The sequence below is a fragment of the Chionomys nivalis genome, chromosome 22 (genome assembly GCF_950005125.1).
Source record: "Chionomys nivalis chromosome 22, mChiNiv1.1, whole genome shotgun sequence".
NCBI classification, from domain to species: Eukaryota; Metazoa; Chordata; class Mammalia; order Rodentia; family Cricetidae; genus Chionomys; species Chionomys nivalis.
In genome coordinates, this window is record NC_080107.1 from 14,757,101 (window position 1) to 14,781,169 (window position 24,069).

Below are 24,069 nucleotides of genomic sequence, written 5' to 3' on the forward strand. Positions count from 1 at the left end.
CCTTGGATAGTTTTCTTTCAAATATGACTTCCCTATTTGGGAATAAAACTCACTATTTTAATATTATTAGCATCGTATATTAGCCAATTTAGTTGACTCCTACTTACTTATTCAAAAATCAACAAATGGAAAATTATTTCCTTAAGCTTAATGTAAATTTTATTCATTTTATTCTTTACAGCAAAATGCTTACAGTAATGAAAGATACAGAAGTTATTAGACCTTTACAGGACTATTTTGGAGTGTTACAAGAAACCAATGTAAAATGTATTTAATGAGTAACTCTTTGAGACATTAAACTAAACTTTGAGCAAGTCAAACAACTTGCAGTGCCTAAATCAGCCATAATCAGAGAGGCTTCCTCTTGAAGCATAGGGAAGTAAATACAATGACCCACAGCTGCACAATACTGTGGGATGTGTGTGTGTGTGTGTGTGTGTGTGTGTGTGAGAGAGAGAGAGAGAGAGAGAGAGAGAGAGAGAGGGAGGGAGGGAGGGAGGGAGGGAGGGAGGGAGGGAGGGAGGGAGGGAGGGAGAGAGACTTTGGAACACATAGCACTAAATGGTATTTCTTAATCAAACAAATTCTACACTTCAGATCTCAGGGAGCCCTGGAGAAGAAGAGGTAGAGAGAGTATAGGAGCCAGAGGCAAAGGAGGACACCAGGGCAATGGTGGACACTAGGAGAACAAGGGCCTCCGAATCAACTGAACTCAAAGACTGAAGCAGCAACAGCAAGTCAGGGACTGAATGGGGATGTATCAGGTCACTGCATATATTTATAGCTTTCAGTTCAGTATTATTTTGGGAATCCTGAGTGTGTCTTGTGCCCTCTCTTGGGTTCTGTTCCTTCTGTTGTTTTACTTTGTCTAACTTCTATGTATGGCTTTTCTTTTATCTTATAACATTTTATTTTGTTATCTTTTGTTGTTATTCTTTAGAACTCTGTTCTTTTTTAATGAGAGAAAGAAAGGGAGTGGATCCAATGGGAGGGGATGTCATGTTGTAGTGGGAGAAGTAGAGGGAAGATTAATTGTAAGCAGTATAGACTATATAAGAAAAGAGTCTATTTTCAATAAAAGAAAAATTATTCAAAGAAAGAAAGAAAAGAATAGAAAGAGTAGGTAAGCAAGTGAGAAAGAAAGAAGAAGGGAAGGAAGAAAGGAAAGGAAAGGAAAGGAAAGGAAAGGAAAGGAAAGGAAAGGAAAGGAAAGGAAAGGAAAGGAAAGGAAAGGAAAGGAAAGGAAAGTTAAAGGCAGCCAAACTACCTAGTGAATTTCAGCATGCTGCCACTGAGGACATCATCTTGAAAACTCTTTTATCCCTTGCTTGTTTTCTCTTTGAAAGATGGGTGTCTGCTTTATTCCTTTGAAAATCAGAACACAGTCTAGCATTTTGCAGTTTTTCCATCAGCTTCTCCTTCCCTGTCTCTTAGGATATCCACTATGTGTCCTGATACACCTGAAGGAAACGTGTTAATGTTTGATTTTTTTTTTAAATTTTCATAATTTTAGCATTTTCTTTACATCTGGATTTCATCTTGTCCCCAAAAGGCACTTATGATCAAAGTTCTACTGATGCAAGCACAGTGGATCCTCTGCCCACCCATGGAGAGGAGAATTCAGACCCTGCAATCAAATACGCTTTTACTGTTATAAGAAAAGGGCTGTGTTTCTTGACTTGATGGCCACACAAGCAGAGTTGGGGCTCTGAAGATCTTAGCAACGATTTTTGGTCTAGAATTGTGAGGGGCTGAGCAATAGATTGAGCTACAGAAACATCAACTTTGCTTATCAAATCCAGAATGGAGTCTGGAAATTACCTAACTGTCCAGGAACATACGCTGGCTGGTGGATTCACAGGAGGTGGCAGAAGCTTACACCCACTATGAAGGCAGTTTTAGTTTCCCTTTTAGTTGTCTGCTGACTGTTGAATCTTTACAGAAACTTCAACTTTACCTTAATTAAATTAGATAATGCAATTCATGGGTTATTTCTGGACCACCGCTCTTCTCAGTGAAATGGAAATCAATGAAAGAATAAGAAGCTTACTTATAAAACAGGAAACAAAAAAGTGTATATAGAATTTCAGAAAAGCAGCTCTTAATTACATGGGCAGTTTACTAACTGGCTAGGATTAGCTGGTGGGATAAATCTGTTCACTCTAGTTACTTGCTATATTATTTAACTATTTCCTGATGTAAAGCTATTTTTCTTTGAGAAGGTTTTTTTTTCTTGTAATTTCCATAAGCCAGCAGTATCTCGACTACAAAATAGAACCCCTTGCCCTGAAGATGACTAATTAGGGTTCGCTGCTGCTATTCTGTTAGCCCTATAGAGAAATGGAAATTTAGGCATGGGGTTTCCTTCTATCTGCTTAAGAAATCACACCAATAATGCCATTCCAAGTGGGCAGTGAGAAGAACCTTGCTGTTTCAGTAGAGGAGAGTTTGCAGCCTCACCTCCTGCCACAAAAGCTACCCAAAAACACCCAATGAATGGCAGATCCTTCTGTTACCACTGAAGAATTTAAGTAATTAAATGCCTTCATGTACATTCATATAGTATATATATATATATATATGAGTAGTGAATTTTATATATAAATAAGTATTTATATGTCATCTAGAATGATCAGTCACAGAATTGAACAAAGAATAATCATGAAGCTCAAAGACTTGCTCAATGGGTATGATCACACTATCATGGCTGCAGTATGGTATTTATTTATATGGCTGCATATGGCAGGGGTGGGAGTGTGTCAAAAACTGATTGAAGCAGCAATAACACAATAAGAATGCTAACCTTGTATAATTTCTACTTTGTGCCAGGCACTGTTTCAGGCATTCTCTGGGCCAAAGGTGATGGATATTTTGTGGCAAAGTTGGCAATTAGAAAGGTATATCAAAATGTGATTTAGAATCCTTCAAAGGTTTGGTTTTTTTTTTTTTTATTTCAAAAACAAAACCAGAATTCCAATATATGTTTTATAAACCTCTCTCTGGCAGAAGTGTCAAAGATGGCATGGAAAGAAACAAGATGTTAGGCAGAACAATCAAATGGAAACTCTTGCATTGTACAAGAAGGAACAAAGGCCTGATTAAAGAAAAAATCCCTATGAATAAAACACAAATAAGTCTATGTTTTTTTCAGCACACATAATAGAGTTTCTAGCTATAAACAGTATATCAATGTTAAGGAAATAGGAAGCCGAAAACGGAACTATGTATGAAACTAAAATTTTCTAAATGTGTATACATGATCTACCATGATGGCAAGAACAAAATAAAATCCATTTTCTCATCTTTACTTTGGGATAGTATCATCAGAATACTTAAGCAACAGATCTTGAAAATCTGGGTAGGCTTTTCTTATGACTTAGTGTACATGTAGTTTTTAGAAGTTATAGTTTGATTGGAATAATATTTAACCACATATGCCAAAGGTTATTTTATAATATAGTATTTTGATTGTCTAGTAAAACTGAAGAGATTCACTAGTTAAGTATGACCTGGAAGGAGGTTCCAAGAGCTAAGATATTTTAGCACGCATGTTAGAAATGCTTTATGATGCCTTTAATTTCCTTAGGGAACTAATGTAATTGGGGTAAATATGAGGCCAAAGCACAGCTAACATAAATAGTCCACGCTGATAAACAGCATTAGAGGTGACTTTATTCTCAGTGTAAAAACCAAACAATAAGTAGACTCTCATCATTCTTGAGGTGCAATCAGTTCACAGAGGAACTTTCTGCATTCTGATTTATGCTTCCCTGTAATTTCATGGCTTCTGTGTTGATGTTTAATCAGTAGAGCTGGTAACTGACACTACGCAGTGGTTTGTCATTAGAATTCCTTTGTAAACTCCAACATAAATACGATGCCAATTTGAAGCGAACACCTCCCAGTTCAAGTATTTGGCTTTTCAAGTATTTGGCTTTTCAAGGATGCGTGATTGGCCTCGAGCTGCTGAATGCAATAATAACATTTTTAAGTCAGAGCATACTTTGTTGTTAGAAGTACCTAGCTGAAATCTATTTTCTTCCTGACCTAAAAAAAAAAAAAAAAAAAAAAAAAGTCTTAACTTCCCAGAGCATTCCAGAATGAACTTTCTGCATTCTGATTTATGCTTCCCTGTAATTTCATGGCTTCTGTGTTGATGTTTAATCAGTAGAGCTGGTAACTGACACTACGCAGTGGTTTGTCATTAGAATTCCTTTGTAAACTCCAACATAAATACGATGCCAATTTGAAGCGAACACCTCCCAGTTCAAGTATTTGGCTTTTCAAGTATTTGGCTTTTCAAGGATGCGTGATTGGCCTCGAGCTGCTGAATGCAATAATAACATTTTTAAGTCAGAGCATACTTTGTTGTTAGAAGTACCTAGCTGAAATCTATTTTCTTCCTGACCTAAAAAAAAAAAAAAAGTCTTAACTTCCCAGAGCATTCCAGCCTCTATTATATGTTAGTTCTTGAGGAAAACATTATTTATTTTTGTTGCCAAGTGTTACTTGATGAATACATGCAGCACCAAATGAAGCTGGCAACTCATAAAAATGAATAAATAAATGATGCTAGTAAAACAGTCAAATCAGCTTCCTAATTATCAAAACATTGATATTCGTATTTTATACTAAACTTTTTGTTCTGATTTATAGTAAAATAAACAAACCATCATGATGATTAGGATAAGAAATGCCACAGCACGTTAGAGCTATGAACAGTTGCTCCCACTCATTTCTTCGTAATTTTAATTAGATCTAATTATTAGTCCTATGTTATGGCTTAAAAAACTGTGGTTTAGAGCATTTTGGTGATTTAATAATATTTCCATACTAGAAGCCAATGTCAGTTGCTTGATTCTAAAATCAACATTGTTACCATTTGTGTGTTTTACATTGTTTAATTACAATACCACATTAAACAGTATGATATTTGACTTGTCCGTTGTTATTAAATCTCAATTCCACGCGTACTTGTTTGCAGCTAGTTCTGCTAACTATGACAAGTGGTAGTGACCTTTATTTCTCTGTTGCTATTTGGCTTATAGTGAAATCATTTTGATTTGGGACAAGGGAACATTTAAAGAGAAATTTTAAGAAATGTGGGTAGGGCATCCTGTTTCTTTACAAGGAATGACCAAAAGTAAATATCACATAGCTGGACATAGTAATCCATGCTTACAATCCCCATGTGCAGATGGATGAGGCCATAGGATTACTATGAGTCTGAGAAAACCTGGCGTATCTAGTGAGACTCTGTTAGTAAGATTGGAAAAAATAGCAAAAGCAAAATAGCATTTTTATAGGAGAGATGCCAGCACAAAATGGACCCCGTGTTTGTTTGAAGTGTGTGCGTCCACACTCACACATGCTTGCTTCTTGTTTCCTTTGGGTGTGTGTTGTTTTTATTGATTTTTCCTTTTTATCTGCATTAGTTTCTTTTTATTTTTATTGTTTTCCTGGTGTGGAGAGGCAAACAAGATGCTGAGTGGGGATAAAGATCTGAAGATCAGGGAGAACGTTGGGGAGGAGAAAATATGACCAAAATAGAATAATAAGAAGATGCGCCGGGCGGTGGTGGCGCACGCCTTTAATCCCAACACTTGGGAGACAGAGGCAGGCGGATCACTGTGAGTTCGAGACCAGCCTGGCCTACAAGAGCTAGTTCCAGGACAGGCTCCAAAGCCACAGAGAAACCCTGTCTCGAAAAACCAAAAAAAAAAAAAAAGAAGATGCATATCGGATGGTATGGAAGGAAGAGGAAAAAAGATGTAATTAGATTGAAATCTCATAATTATAAAAACGCAAAGAGATAATAATAAAACATATATTATGAAAAAACAATAGGTTAAAAACCATTTTATAAACGATGATGCTGTTTTTTATGGTTCTAAACAGTTCGTTTTTCTTTTACAACATGATCATTTACAAATTGTTCTCTACTTTGAAATGTGGATTAAATGTCTAAAAAGATTTAGACAAGTCCTCCTAAAGCACTTGTTAGTTTTGAAGATGTTCTCAGTTTAAAATAACCTGTGAAGCAGGAATGATAGAGACATAACTGTCTGTTACAATAGTAGAAATAATTTTAAGCAAAATTGCATACATGTAATTATCAAACCTCTTTTATACTTTCAAAAATGTGGAGCTATTTTAAAACTTTCAACAAAAGCCAGATTTATTTTCATAGTTTTCTGTTTGACTTTTTGATGTAAAATATGTGTAATCCCTGAAAGTTTGCCACATATGAGTAATTCCTTACTAAGTTTGGAAAACTCTCCCAAGTAAAACAAAATATCTATCTAAAGCAAAAATGTGCTTTTGGCATTTTTAAAATTAAGTGGGTTTTGCGCTTATTTTACTTGATTTTTGTGTTTTTATTCATAATATCAACTATTTTCTACCATTTGATTCTTTTAAGTATCTTATTATGTACAGGAAATAGTATTAAAACATCTTTATTCATTTCTGTGATTATTTCATGGATGATGTAAACAATTTCTAATTAAATCCTAAATATAGTTAATACTCAGATGATTCATCCTTTACCTCTTCCATTTATTTATTCTAGAGTTGCTATTTTAAGTTTCATTTTTCAATCTGTTCTCAATCTCCTGGTGATCACTTCCTATCTCATGATTTTAAATACTATTTATATGCTAATGATTCCCAAATTTATACCAAGGTTCCAGATAACTCCCTGAATTCTAGTGTCCCACAGCAATTACAGAACTGATGTGTCTACCTGAATGCAAAATTTGTGCTTCAAATGTGAAGGCACAAACTGAGCTTCCATCCTTTCACTGAGCAGGGACTGCCTACCTGACTGCTGTCCTCAGTACAGGTAATGAACACTCTATCATTCTGGGTCTTTAGGGGAGACCTTTGAAAGTCACATTTTATTCTCTTGGAAAATAAAGATTAACAACATGTATAATATCTACTCAATTAACCATTCTGGAAAGAGATAACACAGTTAGATGCCTGTGTAAACACCTCATTGAAATTCCTAGTACAAAAAATGGTATTGACTCATGGGAGGTGGTCTTCTACAGAAGGGTGTGTCTAGTCTATCTAGATATCTAGCTTAAAAATATGTGACTTATAAGGTATCATCAGTTATATAATTAATCAGATAAAGAATATACTTCATAATTGAAATTAATTTTATGCAAGCAATATTTCATATTGGGTTGTGTGAATTCAAACTAGAGCTTGTGGTTAAACATAAAAAGAGCATGTTCTAAAGAGCTGGGCACAGAGCACACAGCATTGCAGGCAATACTTTTTCACTTATGTCTGGCTGATGCTTGACATAATGTTTACTGGAAAACATTATAAAGGACAGGAACAATAATTTGTCTTGAGTAGACATGGATAGGTATTCTGACATTTTTTTCTCTCAATTTCCATGTCTGAGAATCGGGATACCCTACTAGATAATACCTTCTATTATATCCTCACATCCTCTTCCCAAGCTAATAACACCAGTGATGTTATTTTAACTTCTTCATGACTGGAGGCAATTAATCTGTTATGGAACCACAGCAGATTAGCACTGGCATCCTGCAAGTTCTTCGTGATGATACAGCACTTCTGTTGCTTGGAAATTATTCTGAAGTCTTGTTATCTTGCAGCAATCCAGCAACGTGCATTTGCTCAGCATTGAATAGGGAAAGAAAGTGCTTGAGAACTTAAAGATCAGGTAGAAAATTAACTGAAAGTGTAAAAAAAGTGGGTAAAAATACATAGAATATAGGTGTGCCATACAAATGAGATTTAACTACAGAACAAAAATGTGCTGTATATTTGAAACCTAGGAATGATGAGGGTGAACAAAATAAGGCTTACTCATGTGAGAGGCATCCAAGAATATGGAATGACATTGAAGAACCTGCATAACTATTTTACAACAGGACCATTTCCTTTGTCCCCAAAGCATCATGAAGTGTACTTATGATCACGGATCTTGCCTCTGGGGCTGCATAACTGAGCAAATATTATTAATTAGCCTGTTGAGTACTGTTCCTTTTTCAGACAAATAGAGCCACCCAAAAGCTTTCTGATATCCTTCTTTTTAATTGTTGTGGCCCGCTGAATTGAAGTTGCTACATTTGAACGAAGTTCAATATAACTTTCTTCAAGGAGTAACTGATTTTCTGGGCTTGAGAAACAGAGGGCGAAACAATTGTCCTCATAGGAAACCTAAGGATGTATTTGTCACCAATGAAACTGCAGATTTGAACCGAAGACCCATTCTCCTCAATAATTCCACTGATGGGTAAGTGAGACCAAATGGAAACCCAGTGTGTTACCGCTGGTTGTGTTCTGGACACAACTACTGAAATTTCATATGGTAGCCATTTTCTTTCTGCTTTCTCCATGTTTGTCAACCAGGAGCCTCTTTGGCCCTTCACGAAAACTGTATGCCCTTATGCAGTGATGGCCAACAGTCTGTTGCTGAGAACAATCTTCATTCTCACAGGAGATGGAGCCAAAAGCATTTCCTCTAATAATTAGCATTGAAAATCAGGAAGGAGTAAACCTCGCATGAGTTGGAGAGTGACGATCTTATGAAGACTCAACACGCTCTTACAGAAGAGCAAATGACTGCTCAGTGATGAGGGTAGTTTGCTTAGGTGTGAGGTAAGTAGAGATGGTGGGGAAAGGGTAATTGGCTAGTTTAGCAGGGGCATAGGATTATGTTGGGAATTTTGGGTGCTCTGCTGAAACAATGGACAGAGACAACTGTACAGCATGTTTAGTGCTGAGCTATTATCATTGACAAAATTCCATAAAAGACGTCAGCTACTAGAGTCTAACACGGTCCGTATTTTTGTAACCTTTTATTCTGTGAAGCCTCACAAGACTAATCAAGTGGAAGGGAAAACCAAGGCGGATCCTCTGCAGGGGTCAAGTTAAACCATACGCACTTGAACTTTTCCTAACCACTTACCCGAAACATTCACCAGGGGAGTCGCTGCTTTTGTAAACGTTAAGCGAGCCTGTGGTTGGGTAAGAAGGAGGAATGTGAAGAGGATATTTGCCAAGTTATAGTGGTAAGTCATTGATAATCTCGATCCTACTTGGTCAGGGTCTCCCTGTACAGCCCAACTTGTCCTCTGGATCCCCACAGCCTCTGAGTGCTGGGATTACCAGAACACATCACAACACTTGGCCTACAACCTTCACACTAACAGTTCATAGAATCTCTTTGTATGCTACAGAGAATAAAGTCCTGTATAACTGTATCTGAGGCTCTACACTTTTTTTCAAGAAGCAACATGATGAATATTTCCCTAAATACACTGTGTTTTCCTCAGGCTCTTTCCTTCGCTCTACCTGTCTTTTTCCAGAGAATTCCACACCCTATGTTGAGGTATTCTATCATAGTGTTTCTCATAATGGTATCTATGAAGAAAAAACTTGATCGATTTCATTTCTTTAATGAGAGGTTCTGTGTTAACTTTCAATTCAGGGAGAAAACAACCTAAGGGAATAAAGACATTTTTGCCATATTTTCAGAGATTTTTGCCCATGATTATCTGGCTCGATTGCTTGAGGCTGAGGGCAAGAACAAAACATGGAAAGACATGGTAAAGCCAAACCGCTCACCCTGGGCAGTAAGGTGTGAAGACAGACCAGAAGGGACTAGCAATAAGTTATGTGCTCTAAAAGCAAGTGCTCAGTGACATACTTCCTCCAGCCAGGGTCCTTCTGGTTGGAACCTATTTCAAACCGCTGGTGAGATGCCATTTCAATAGTGCCACCAACTGGGGCACAGTTTTCAACATAAGAATCCCTGGCTATCTTATGCCCAAACCATTAACGATCATATCCCTTCAAAAATCTTTAGCCTTCAGCACTATAGATAGGGTCAAGCATGCAGGAGACTTTCACTCAATACTGGTTGAATGAGCAAACAAGTAATCTGTTTTTTTCTTTTAATCACTTGCTTCTATTATAAAGAGAAAATATTAGGACATAGAAGTTGGGGGAGCCTCCAGGTACGGCTACTCAGCTAGCATGTCTAAACCATGGGAGCCATCACTACTTTAAGTGTTTATAAAAGCAACGACATTCTGGAGCCTTGCGCTAAGTCCTCGCGCACTTGCCTCAAACCCAACACTGCACTGAGTAAGTAATGCCAAGAGGTAAGGGAACACTTTAAGGTGAAGTCCAAGGCTTTTAAGTGCTACGATAGTGGCCCAGTGATTGATTCAGCCTCATCATTTTTTGGTTGTTAGTGTTACAGACTCACGAATTAACATTTTCTGAGATTTGTCTTTAGCAACAAAAGATTTTCAAATCTAGATTTGATCACTTGTTTTTTTTTTCCTTTTTTTCTTTCTTTCTTTATTTTTTTTGAAAAAAAAATTTCCGCCTCCTCCCCGCCTCCCATTTCCCTCCCCCTCCTCCCGCCCCTCTCCCTCTCCCCCCACTCCTCTTCTCCTCCTTCTCCAGTCCCAAGAGCAGTCAGGGTTCCCTGCCCTGTGGAAAGTCCAAGGTCCTCCCCCCTCCATCCAGGTCTAGGAAGGTGAACATCCAAACTGGCTAGGCTCCCACAAGGCCAGAACATGAAGTAGGATCAAAACCCTGTGCCATTGTCCTTGGCTTCTCATCAGCTCTCACTTGGTTTTATATGGACATTACAAATAAAAGGCAGATTTAAACTTTTAAAAAGCCTTTCTTTGCCATTTGTAAATTTAATATTTTAATAATTTAAAAATTATTTAGGCTTCTTTTTTTCATTTTGAACTCTAACATCAAGACTTGGAAATGCTTTAATAAATTATTTATTTCTATTGATGTGTGCATGCTTTACTTGCGTGTATGTCTCTGCATCACATGTGTTTCTATAAAGGCCAGAAGAGGGCAGGCATCTGATCCTCTGAGACTGGAGTGACAGACGTTTTTGTCTTTTTGTTTTGTTTCGTTTTGTTTTTTTGAGATAGGGTTTCTCTGTGTATCTCTGGCTATCCTGGACCTCGCTCTGAAGAGCAGGCTGGCCTCGAACTCATAGAGGTCTGCCCGCCTCTGCCTCCCTGAGTGCTGGGATTAAAGGTGTGCGCCACTGACCCACCAAGTGGGTCCTGGAAACTGAAGTTGTTTCCTTTGCCAGAGCTAACAGGGCTCTTAACTGCTGTGACATCTCTCCAACTCAGAAAAGACTTTAAAACAGATATCAAAGTGGAAAGATTTGGAAACTTTAAAATTGAAAATTAAACAATAGAGAGAAATAAGACAAATTTGGAGTCAACAAGATAATAAAAATTATCTATTGTGAATTTAATAAAAAAATCTCGAGTAGTATTCAGGAACTCAAAAACATTTGTACCTACTTCTACCTCAGAACATCTTATATAGCTAAAAAAAACCAGTTATTTTCCTAATACTTACATTTAATAAAATATCCCCAGAGTTGATCATATCATTATACACTTAAATGTGAATTTTATAAGTACTCTGTTGTTTCATTAAGAATTTCACAGCAATGCAATGATATAATATAAAACACTCGAATTAATGTTACTGCTTCTCCCACAGTAAAACTGAATTGATATCACTGAATAACTATGGCCCTAACAGTTGAGTGTCATTAAGTATTCCATAACCCACGATCCCATTACCTCATGTGGCTCAACTTCTTCCCATCCATCATTATTCTAATGGTTTTGCCATTTGTTCATGCAGTTGGTTGGGGTCAGCAGGTGAACAAGAATCTAACATCATTAATTAAAAAGATCATCAGTCATATTCATCTTATTTTTTGTGAACAATGCATTAAAGAATTATTGAGACTCATTTCACATATGCATGGTGGCCGTTTGAATAAGAACAGGCTCATACAGTTGAATGCTTTAGGGAGTTCCACTTACCAGCGAGTGGAACTCGTTAAAAGAATTAGAAGGATTAGGAGGTGTGTGGCCTCATTGGAGGAAGTGTGTCATTGGGGGGTGTGCTTTCATGTGTCAAAAGCCCATGTCAGACCTAGTCTCTCTCTCTCTCTTTCTCTCTCTCTCTCTCTCTCTCTCTCTCTCTCTCTCTCTTTCTCTCTTTCTCTCTCCATTTATGGATCAGGATGTAGTTCTCAGCTACTTTTTCAGCACCGTTTTTGCCTGACACCGTGCTCCTTGGGATGATGATAATGGACCAAACTTTTGGAACTACAGGCAAGCCCCAGTTACACACTTTCATTTATAAGAGTTGCCTTGGCTATGGTGAACGGTGACTAAGACATATATCAATGGGAAAACATTCCTGCCGTAATAACAAGCACCATTGGAGCAACTGACCAATCCCCACAATGATGCTCTATCTGAGAGCTTAATATGGAACTGAATCTCTGAGGAATAGGTTCTCTATGAGAGACATCAGGAGACTATCCAGATGTCCACAGTGAGTCTTCCAGAAGTCTGCCAACACTGGTCCTACAAGTTCCACAACTCAGAGTAACAAACAGAGGAAGAGAAGCTGCCCTAAAGGTCATTTCAATGGCACCTCAGGGATATTCCCCTAAGTTACTGTCACTTAAGGTATGGAAGTTACACGGTCCATACAGAACCTATTTGCTACATACATCAAACAAAGTCAACATGTATTTCCTGATCGTGATTGGACTAACATTTTAGCAACTTCCTTCAGAAGTGTTCTCTGCAACTGATGGCTTGGTAAATTAACCCCATCAGGCTTGCAATTCCTTAAATTAAGATTGACAGAGTCTGAGGAGGCCTTTTCAAAACTGCATCTTCTACCTCGAGAGCCCTTACGGGCTTTTAGAGGAACTATTAAATTGTTCCTCGGAGGCCATTGTGAGATTAAGTGGATGCTTTTCTCAGAAAAAATGCAGATGCAAAGAGGTTAAAAATGATGTTTCCAAAGCAACAAAAGACTTTTTTATCCTGTGGGCTCTCACATAAAAATCACAGAGGCACGCCCAGCTCCAGGAGGTGCTCACATGACATCAGTGGAAGAGCAGCCATCAGGTTAATTTCACTATGGTATCTGAGGATCACAGATCAAACACACACTTATTCAATTCGCTTAGCTCCTCCCAAATTGTCCTTTTGTTGTTCTGTGCGGCGGGGGGGGGGGGGGGGGGAGGAAAACATAATTTATTTCAGACTTTGATGTAAGGCTTTCAGATGTTTGATAAGTCTAATTTTCTCTCATTCTGCTTCTAAAAAACGTATGTTTTCGGGAGTTTGGGAGATTGAAGGTAGGAGGAAAGTTCCACGCATTATTTCCGGATTTATAAACTTTAAGAATTCTGATTTTGATCTATTTATGGCGTCTAATCGAAATAAAAAGCTTTTTAAAAGCCTTTATTCTAAGTAACCACTTCTAATGTTGCTAAGTTCAGCAATTCCGCCCTCTCCCTCTTCCTGCAATTTCTCATTTTTTTTTAGTATGATTTATTTTTACTGCTAAATCCCTGAGTCCCCAATACAAATATATGAGACCACTATTTCCTATTTAAAATGACATATCCCATAAGCCAATAGCAATACCTTTTTTTTAAAAAAAAATATTTCCTGGGACAATGCCTTCAAGGAAAAATTGTGATATTGACTGCACAATATAAAATCATCAACTATTTTTGCTGATGCTTTTTCTTTGAAGCACAAGAATCAGACAGTAAATAATTAAAGCAACATGCAACTTTTGCGTTCAGAACTTTTCATTTGCTAACGAACTTAGGCAAACTAATTGTGGAGTTGAGAAAGAATAAAGCAAGTTAATTAAAGCCAATGAGAAGCTCATTGTGTAGCAATTATGAGAACTACACAGTTCTTTTAATGTAAAATAGATGCAAAAAATAAAGATAAAAAAAAATAAAGATCAAAGTGCAACCACAAGGAAAAAAAAACAATAAAAATCTTAGGTCTTTCATATAAAGGCAGTAGGCTTTTTTTTTATAATTATTTTAAATAAAGAGATCACCACCCTCCTGTTTAAATAGTAAGTACTCTTCAGAGAAATAGCATGCTATTTTGAATTTCTAAGGAGGTATGAAGTTGTAAAAGACTGATTACAGGTTCTTTTTTGAGAGTGGATTATAGTAGAGACAGGATGAGGAAGAAGAGGAAGGGAAGGGCCATTTCATTTACCTTGAATGTGAGTTTTATTTTCTTCAGAATGCCCCTTACAACTAATCCTGAAATCCCAAATACCTCCTGCCATCTGCCACATTGACTTTCTCATTTTGTTTCCAAGAAAAATAAGGTCATTCTTTCTTATATTAAGACATGTTCCCATTTTTAATATATCTAATCTTTTACTTTTCTCAAAGCAGCTGTTTCAAGGCCTGCTGTACAGTATAGAAAGATATTTAAAAAATAAATAAGTAAATAAAACCTATGCCATAGAGAGAGCAGAAACCAAAGCTGATTTGCCCTGACATCATAAATCCCTGGCTTCAATATTCGCTTTAATTAACATTCTCCAGAAATGTATGAAATCATTCACGACTTATTGCTATATATTAATTCTTACACACTTAAAAAATATACCACAAAATGCCTCTGAAGAGAGTTTCAAATATTGTTAACCGGCTGTGTATGAGTGTGTGTACACAGGTGTATGTGAATATGTGTGTGTAAACTCTGTGACTGTGTTTGCCGACGAGAGCGTGTGTCTAAACCAGAGATTGACATTTGATCTATTTTTTTTTCTTGTTTTTGAGATGCAGTGATGCCACACCCACCCTTTTTTGTAGGTTGTGGGGATCTGAACTCAGGTCCTAATGATTACCCAGCAAACACTCTACTTATTGATCCATCATCCCAGCCTGACTCAACAGCAACTCGGTCTTATTACAATCATGGGTTTCCTCGGGCATTAGAAGAAAAGGAAATCCGGCCAGTTCTATACATCAGCTTTATGTATTACTAAAACACAGACTTTAGTGATGACCTGAAGAAAGTTGTGCTCTGGACTGAACAGTTTCTGCACATGGAAGAATACTGAGGCACCAGGACTGTGTGCCTTGTGGTGAAATCACAGCAGACAGGGAGGAGCAGAGATGATAGGATGTATAAGTATAGGCACCTTGAATTCCAGCAGAGCACATGGAAAATTAGTCTGTCAAACTTAGCAGCACATTGTGAGCAAAGACAGATTTATAAACATTATTAACATATCTGTAATTTTCAGTGAAGACAGATATACTCTTTATCTAAGGCGTTACTATTTCTTCACTGGTCAGACTTACCACTGTGTCTCTACAGAAACACGGTTAGTTATGAACCTTGTTCTCTTGGTCAACTAAATTTGTTCTGTAGGGAATGTAATTTCGTGACCCAAAGATTCCTGCTCCCAGCTCTACCTACAGGATTGTTTTGGGGTTGTTGCTGTTGTTGTTGTTGTTTGATTTTCTCATCTTTCTCCTCCCACCTTGAGGATGCATTGCACACCATGGTCTTTTTTTGTTTTATTTAAATTTTTTTAAGATTTTTACATACTATCCCCAGTTTCCCCTCCCCTTTTTTGACACCCACCTTCCCCAATTCCACCACCATCCATTTCTTAGAGGACATAGGGCCTCCCTTGGGGAGTCAACAAAGGCTGGAATAACAAGCTGAGGTAGAACCAAGCCCCTCCCGCCTGTATTAAGGCTTAGCAAGTTATCCATTCATAGGGAATGGGCTCCAAAACATCAGTTCATGCAACCAGGATAAATCCTAGTCCCATTGCCAGGGGCCACGCCCACAGATCAAGCAATATAGCTGTCACTCACATTCAGAGGGCTTAGCTCAGTCCCATGCAGGAAGGATCCTTAGTTCTCAGTTCAGCGTCCAGGAGTTCTCACTAGTTTGGGTCAGCTCTCTCTGCTGTCTCTGCAGTTTTCCCAACCATGATCTTGACCCCGCCCCTTATCCTTGCTCATATGATCCTTCCTCCGCCTGTTTCCTATTCTTACCCAAGCCCTTTTACACAGATTCAAGGGAAAGCCAGGCCTGTTTGTTCCTCACTCCCCAATGTCCCTGGCCTACTCTGACTGACTTTAAGGCTAGGTAGGAACCAAGGGCTACATGTTAGCTCTCTCTTATTCTATCTCTCTTTTGTCTTTAAGAGACAGAATTACTCTGACCTGAAGCAAGATTTCAAAAGAAGAACTATATTGCAGCAGAAAAAGTCTCCATTTTAGTATTTGGAGCTTAGTAAAATAGCCCTGAGTTAGAATTTAAATTCATAATTTAAATTCTTGGAATATTCTCTGCTGGGTTCTACACGAGGATCTGTTATTCCCCCTTTTTTTTGTTATTGTTGTTTTCTGAGATAGGTCTCACTCACACCACATGGGCTTGGAACTCAGTATATAGCGACCATACAGTACCAGCAGGCATTGAAATCCTGCTGCCTCAACCTTCCAAACGGTGGGCGCTACTATGTTCTCTCTTGTCCATTCCCTCTCCCTGTGAGTACCAGCTCAAAAGTTCTTTTCTTTAAATATCTGCCCAGGCTTCCCAGTGAGAACTCTAATACCCGACACTTAACATTTTAACGTATTGCTCATTTCCCTAACTCTGTTCAAATCCTATTTTTTTGCATTCAATTCTCAAATTTCAACACATCACGTCCACTTTAGATTTTTCCAGGCATTATTTAATTTGCTAGCTGACTGAAATGGATGGCCTGTTGACAGCATAGATTTGTGTCTGAAGGCTCTAGGGGTCGAAAGGCTGAAATCAGCGGGACAGCCTTTCGGGTGCTGCCGGAACTCACTTCCGTGGCAGAAAGAATGGCTTAACTCTTGCAACATTCCTGAAGTATCTAGCTCCTAACTGCACAGACTGAAGTCAGGCAATGTGTGACCTCTAAAGACACCAACATCTCTGTCCACAGCAGCCTGTTAGGCTAGACAGCATGCTGTCGTTGCTAAATTATGACAGCCTAGAACAGAGTCCAGCATCTAGTCGGTGACCAATAAATACACCCCAGTTAAGTCAAGTCTCTCTATGTAACCAACTACTTCCTCTTCCTTTTCACAGGCAGTAGTACAGTTGTTTTCTTTTCATTTAATTAGCTAATTAGCATGCTAATTACATTTCCTGTTCATTCTCTTTAATCTGTTTCCTTTACTGTTGGCTGATTTTCTTCCTTAAAGCCGGAAATTATCTTCTTAGAAACTTTCAGTGTAAGACACGGTGCAAGGCTCTTTTCAACACAGGTACCAATGAAATCAAGAGTCGTCTATTCACATCTCAATGGACTCTGACAAGCTGCTATAAATTTCTAGCACTTAGGGAATGTTTGTTGACATCACATTTGGAGGTTCTATGAATGGTAAAAATGATTTATTGTCACTGGACAAGATAGACTATAAAAATGAAAGCACAAACAATAGTTGAACTAAAAAATGAAACTGAAGCCACAGAAGAATGACACATGACTGATATACTCAGGAAATACGCACATTACCAAAATGTCCTTACCTCCATCCTCATGTTCTGGGGGAAGGAACTTATCTGTATGGGAACGTCAAGCTCATCTCTCTCTGGAATTGACTGCATGCAGGTATAAAACTATGATTTCTCTGGATCATAAATAACAGTGTTTTCACCAGTAGTCTGCTTTTCCTTTATTTACTTTCCTACTTTCTTATTATGGGAAACTGTGATTTAGAGGTCTCAAATTTCTTCTCCTCCCCAAATTCTTAGAGGTATCTCTAATCAGGGACATCTTGTGGAATAATAGTTTAAGATGTGCATTCTTTTATACTGTGGAATATTTATTTAATGGTGCTAAGATGTGTTGCATTGTTTTATGTTGCATTGGTTTAACTCAGTGAAGCCGTGTTGCTTTGCCTGCCTAAAACACCCCACTGGTCTAATAAAGAGTCGAATTACCAATAGCTAGAGGTAGGAGAAAGGGTAGGAAGGGATGGCATGCAGAAGGAATAAATAGGAGAAGAAATCTAGGGAAGAAAGCGAAGAGTGAGAAATGGAGGAGAGGAAGATGCTGGGGGCCACCAGCCAACACAGTCATTGAATAAGAAGACAACAAAGATATATAAAGAAAGGTAAAAGCTCCAGGGTAAGATGTAGTTAAAGAGAAACAGGATAATTTAAGTTAGAAAGGCCAGATAGAAACAAAATAAGCTGAAGTCAGGCATTCATAAGAAAGAATAAATCTCCATGTATTTATTTAGGAGCTGGATGGCAACCTTCCTAAAAGTAAAAACAACATCAGTTACAGGGTTATCCTTGCATTGGAACCAGGATTGCACTTGAAGAGCAAACTCCAGAAGGGACCTGTGCATCTATAGAGGTTGTAGAGAGTTTATATTGTTGACTGGAGAATCAAAAGTGTATGTGTGTAGGGGGGTGGGGGTGGTTGAGGCAAAAATGTTTGAGTTTTAAAGCCCTGTTTTTCTCAACACTCTCATGTAAAGGTTGCTCAGGTTAAAATTGTAACGACTGAATATGTAGAAACTGATGTGAATTAGTTTCATACCATCATAAAAGGATAAAAATTATAAACTGAATCATTGAAAGTTTGGGGCTATCTATAGCAAACACAGATGTTTTTACTTAGATGCTTCCCATCCAAGTACTAACTACGTTCAATCCTCCTTATCTTCCAGTTTAGGTGGTGGGATGTATTCTGAGCAGTGTGGCCTTATATGTAATGATGTTCGTGGCAAAAACCTAGCTTGTGCAGCATAAAAAAAAAAGATTTGCTTTAACTAAGATCCACAGAACATGTATATTTTGATTATGAACAACAATGACTTGACTTGATGTACTATATATATACTTCACTTACAATAATTTATTTGAAGAGTCCTTGCCCACTCTCACACTGTGATGCCAAGCACATGTCACACAAAATAGCATTACAGTGGTTAATAACGCCCAAGAAAGAGTTCAAATTCTTAATATCATTCCATAATAGAACACAAGAAGATGCTACCAGCTTAGTGTCCAGTTTTAATAGATTTTAATAAAATTATTGTGTAACCAGCTCTATTCATATGTAGACAATGGAAAAGCACAGAGTGTCCACTACAATGGTGAGACACAATGCATTGGCAACAGAAATGTCTGTACGAACTGGGAACAGCAGGGACTTGCTCACATACTGTGAAAAATGTAAAATATGACAACTGCATTGTACTAAAGTTTGGCAATTTCTTACAAAATCATATTCTATTAATATTTGATTTAGTCAACATAATCCTTGGGTATGAGTTGAAAACAGGTTGCTATATAAGTTTGAAAATGACGATTTTCAGGATTTTTTTCAACAGCTCCCAAACTTAGAAGCAATTTGAACAAATGAATGAATAAACTATGATGTATAAAGAATCAGCTACAACCATGTGCGCGCGCACACCCACACCCTTGCTAAATGAAAAAGTCGATATGAAACATCTATGTATGCTACAACCCAAATTACATCACATTCTGAAAGAGGCAAAATTATGGACTCAAAGAATAACTTGCCAGAATATCAGCAAAGAAAGGGTGGGATATATAAGCGAGCAGGAAACTTTAAAGCATCTAAACAATAGCAATGAAAATAAGTCATTACATAATTTTCAACACCTAAAGAATAGACAGAGTAGCAGGGAGCCATAGTTTAATGACAGACTTATGAGTGTGTCAATATTGAGTCATCAATTATAACAAATTATTACACAAATACAGGGTGTAACTGTGGAGGTTGTATGTGTTGGCAAAAATTCTACACAGAAATTCTCTGGATTTTCAAATGAACTTTCCTGCAAACATGAAACTACCTTAAGTAAAATATAGCCTGTGTAAAGAAAGATATAAAACAAAACAAAAAAAATCACAGAATCTGGAAAAGCAAACAGAACCAAGCTAAGATAAAGATATTGTTAAGATAAAACAACAAGAACATCTAACTTGGGATGAGGACATTTTCTGCCATCTTTCACGATAATACCACTGGGTATAGCAATGGACAGCTCTCATTACCTAAGAATAAGATGTAGAAGCAGAGGAAACACAGTGGTTCGGTCTCATGCATCCACAGTTTTTCATATAAAGAATTCAATCAGGGTATGCACTAGGTCCCAATGGCGAACCATTTATGATTTATTGACTACATAATGACTACAAAGGTAACAAGTTGAAGACTCCCCTACAATAACTTAAATGTCAAAGTGAGCCTGGAAAGAATACAATGACGACAGACTGTGGTGCATCTTTCATATCATCACAACTCTTTCTACTGGTGACTCAAGTCGGACGGAGCCAGCTCAACGATTTGCAATGATGCATGCTTCACCACGTCACCCTAATTCAAATGTGAAGATAGCATCTGCTATGGAATGACCTTGGAACCTACTTCACAGGAAGGATAAGAACCAAGAAAAGAGGACACACGAAAAGCAAATTCAAGACATCCTGAGGTTCCCCTTGATGATGCCATCTATCTTTATACTACAGTTTCACTCATTTGTGAAGAATGCAAAACTAAAGACAGGAATCAGCTGTTACCTATGATGAAGGTTTCTGCATTCTTCTGAGAGCAGAGAATCTTTGTTCACACAACCCTTCCTCCACTCCAGCACTCAGCAGTCCCTGAAGTTGCTCTGGTAGATCTATAAGGAAGGAAAACACAGAGGGAGCATTAGCACTCTGATGGATAGTGTTCAGATGATCTTTCTGCCATTGAATGAATGTCCCACATATCTTAAATCAATCTGCTGTACCAAAATTTCTGTCTGGAAAACATTTACAAAACCCTTCTTTATAGCATCTATGACTGAACAGTCCACCTTGAGGGAATGTTGCCTTCATTGGGAACACACTCATTTAAAATATTTTCAACAATTATTTACTTATTTTTCCAGCTCACTAATAATACCAAGTGTTTCTGGGGAATAAGTGAAGGACTGGCAAGCTTGCACAATATTTGTCTGTGGCTTTCCTGAAACTGACTTGTCGTTTGACTCATCTATGAGATGAACTAGCACATTTTGGTGCCCAAAATATAATTTGTTTTCCTAATCTAAAAATCTCTAGTGGACTCATAAGCTCCCCTGCAATATTGCTGGCCTGAGTGTGCGGGCTACTGCTCCTCCAGCCGCATGCTCTGTAAGATAGTCTTCCATATCAACACAAGTTCCATGTGTCCCTTTCTGGAACTAGCAAAAACTAAGCTGGCTTTGGCCATCACTCACAGACTGCTCTAATTCAATTCGATGAATCCATTTTTCACAAGCTATTCTTGGAAAGCCTCTTACGCTGCCTGCAAACAGACAACACTGCTCTGTGACATTCCTTAGGAATTCTAGCCAAACCACCCTTAACAGCCTTCCATAATTATGCCATGAAAAAATGTGTTTTAGGAAAGACTTGCAGCGAAACATCTAATTTTGTAGCTCCAAAATCTTAGACTGTTACGCTTGCATCACCACCCACAGTGTTGTGTGGATGCAAAGGGGCGCCAAAGGTGTAGCTAAGAAGAAACATGGAGATATTCGGATACCCAGGCTGTTCCCTAATCTCAAAACATGCCTCCTAATCTGTTTGTTTTATCAAATGATTTGTTTGTGAGACTTTCTAGTACAAAGATAAGAGTTTTGTGGTTATGCATGCTTTTGGGACTCAACAGCGAATCTGTGGAGACTCAAAAAAGCAAACCCAAAAACCCGAGGTGAGTTTAGAGAATCAAGTGTCTGTAATGAATGCTACAGTTGTTCATGACTGATCCCATAATTTTTAACATGGGTAATAAATTTCTTGTCCCACTGTAATCAAATAATCATCTACAATGTCGATAAATATAAAAACCTTTAAGTTGAATGGAATAATTCAGGCACATTTTTTTTGAAGACCATCTACTCTTTGGTTATATTTATGAACTTCTGGGAAAGGTAAAAATAAACTCTAATAACATACAGAACCATGGCTACCCATGATTAACAGAGGGACATCATAAGGAAATATTTTAACAACAGCCCAATTCTGTATCTTAATCAGGATACCGATCACACAGACTCATCAGTGGAATAGGCCTTTAAAGCTGAACATCTTATTGTAATTAATGTATATCTTGAATAAAAGCCAACGAGTCCTATAGACGTTTCTTAACATTTAGAAAGACTATGAGTGTGGGCTCCTCTAAAAAGGAATATTTATTCTGCTCTTGGTCAGTGAAATGAGTTCTTTATTGCTTCATTTGTTTTTCCTCCTAAGAGATATTTATGAAAGAAACACACACACACACACACACACACACAATGTGACACCGGTAGTGTGCTCAAAGACAACTGAAATATGAAAACCAGGAAAAAACGAGTTATGGCCGTTACTGAGATAAGATCCATGATTAGCTAGGGTCTGTACTAAACCAGAGCAATTCACTTTCTACCAAACCACAAGATAACCTGTGAAGATAGTGATGTCCAGCAAGTCAGTAAAAGCTGAGGGAGTGCCAGGCGGTGGTGGCACACACCTTTAATCCCAGAACTCGGGAGGCAGGGGCAGGCAGATCTCTATGAGTTTGAGGCCAGCCTGGTCCTCAAGAGCTAGTTCTGGGACAGGCTTCAAAAGCTACAGAGAAACCCTGTCTCAAAAAAAATAAATAAATTAATTAATTAAATAAATAAAAAAAAAAAGCTAATGGAGTACTCAGACCAGTTAAAAACACAGCATTTTTCTATTGAACTAAGCCAGCACATTCCCAATTGAAGAAATCAAAACAGCACTGTTTTTAAAGCCAAACTTGGCTCAGCCATTGAAGACCATTTTTGTTGTTGTTATTTTCTCAGACATAATTTAAGTCTTTTAGATTTTCAGGCAGCTTCTATACAGCTGTCCAGGAGGATAAAATGGTGTTAAGGGACCTTTTTCCCACGAGCAAAGGCCAGCTGGGAAGACAGGTGCATCTGCTTCTGGTAATGTTGCTGACAGTGAGGGATGTGCACACACTCACAACAGCAGCAAGCATACACTCGACGCATGTAAACTGGGACTGGCAGCAACTGGCATATGAAATACATTGACAAATAGACTAATCTGGTATCATACCCTTTCAGTAAACAAGTCTCTCCCATCACCATCCACACCAACACTTTCAAATAAAGCCTCTTCTTAAAGCAATACCGTTCTTAAAGCAAGTGAAAAATTTCCATGCCCGGCCTAGGATTGCAAATCCTCAGTCCCTTTTGGGTTTTTAACCAATTTACTTAAAATTCTTGCTAAGAGGGAAGTGTCATTATAAGATTAAAGAGAGGAAAGAATGTAATTATGCCAAAATTAAGTATGAACCATGTAATTAAGTTACTAAACCTCCAATCCTGGGGGAAGTTTTCTTACACTTTAATATCTAAAGGGAAAAAAACAACACAATGTTTTAAAGATTGACTGAAGAAAGAGAAAACTAATAAAAAGTCTAGTTTAAAATTTATCTTTTGGTAAGGATTCTAGGTTTGAACATTAAACAGTCTATATAAAGTCAATTAACACCCTTAACATTGCCTTCTCGCTGGTCTCTGTTTTCCCAAGCTCTGGTCAGAAAACACAGGTTTTGTCCAACATTATTTTGGCAGGATAGGAATTGCCATGTGGAAGGGCTGGAGAGATGGCTTGGAGGTTAAGAGCATTTGCTGCTTTTGCAGATGACAAGAGTTCAATTCCCATCACCTACACAGTAGCTCACAGAGCCTGTAGCTGTGGTCTCCAGGAGATCTGTTGCCCTCTTCTGGTTCCTATAAACAATGGCGGCCCACAGTGAGCACACCTGTGAGCTTTTGTGCACAAATATTTGCACATACAAACATACCAATAAAGATAAACAAATTTTAAAAAAATGTTAAAATGGCCACTTGAATTCAAACTTCTTGGGATTCTAGACAACTCTGCAATGTAACAGTGCACAGCCAGGGAACACTGACTTTACAATGTAGAAGGACACTTGACTTTCTCAAAGCGGTCAGTGACAAGCTGAAAAATAAAATCTTTTTCCATCGGTTTCACGTATTTAATATTTAAGTAAAGTACATAATTTGAAAACCATTTTTAAAGACTCCAACTTTGGAATGAGATGCTTTAGTGCATGAGTGTAGTTCTGGACCTTAGAGGAACT

At 37.9% G+C, this 24,069-nt stretch overlaps 1 protein-coding gene across 4 annotated transcripts in view; it reads right to left on the reverse strand.

The window, feature by feature from the left end:
- B3galt1 (beta-1,3-galactosyltransferase 1) overlaps positions 1-24,069 on the reverse strand; it is a 489,297-nt gene that overhangs the window by 302,602 nt on the left and 162,626 nt on the right. For all 4 annotated transcript variants that reach the window (XM_057755705.1, XM_057755706.1, XM_057755704.1 and 1 more), the window contains exon 2: positions 20,475-20,578. The gene's annotated coding sequence lies outside the window, so the exon portion shown is untranslated. The remainder of the gene's footprint in view (positions 1-20,474; positions 20,579-24,069) is intronic.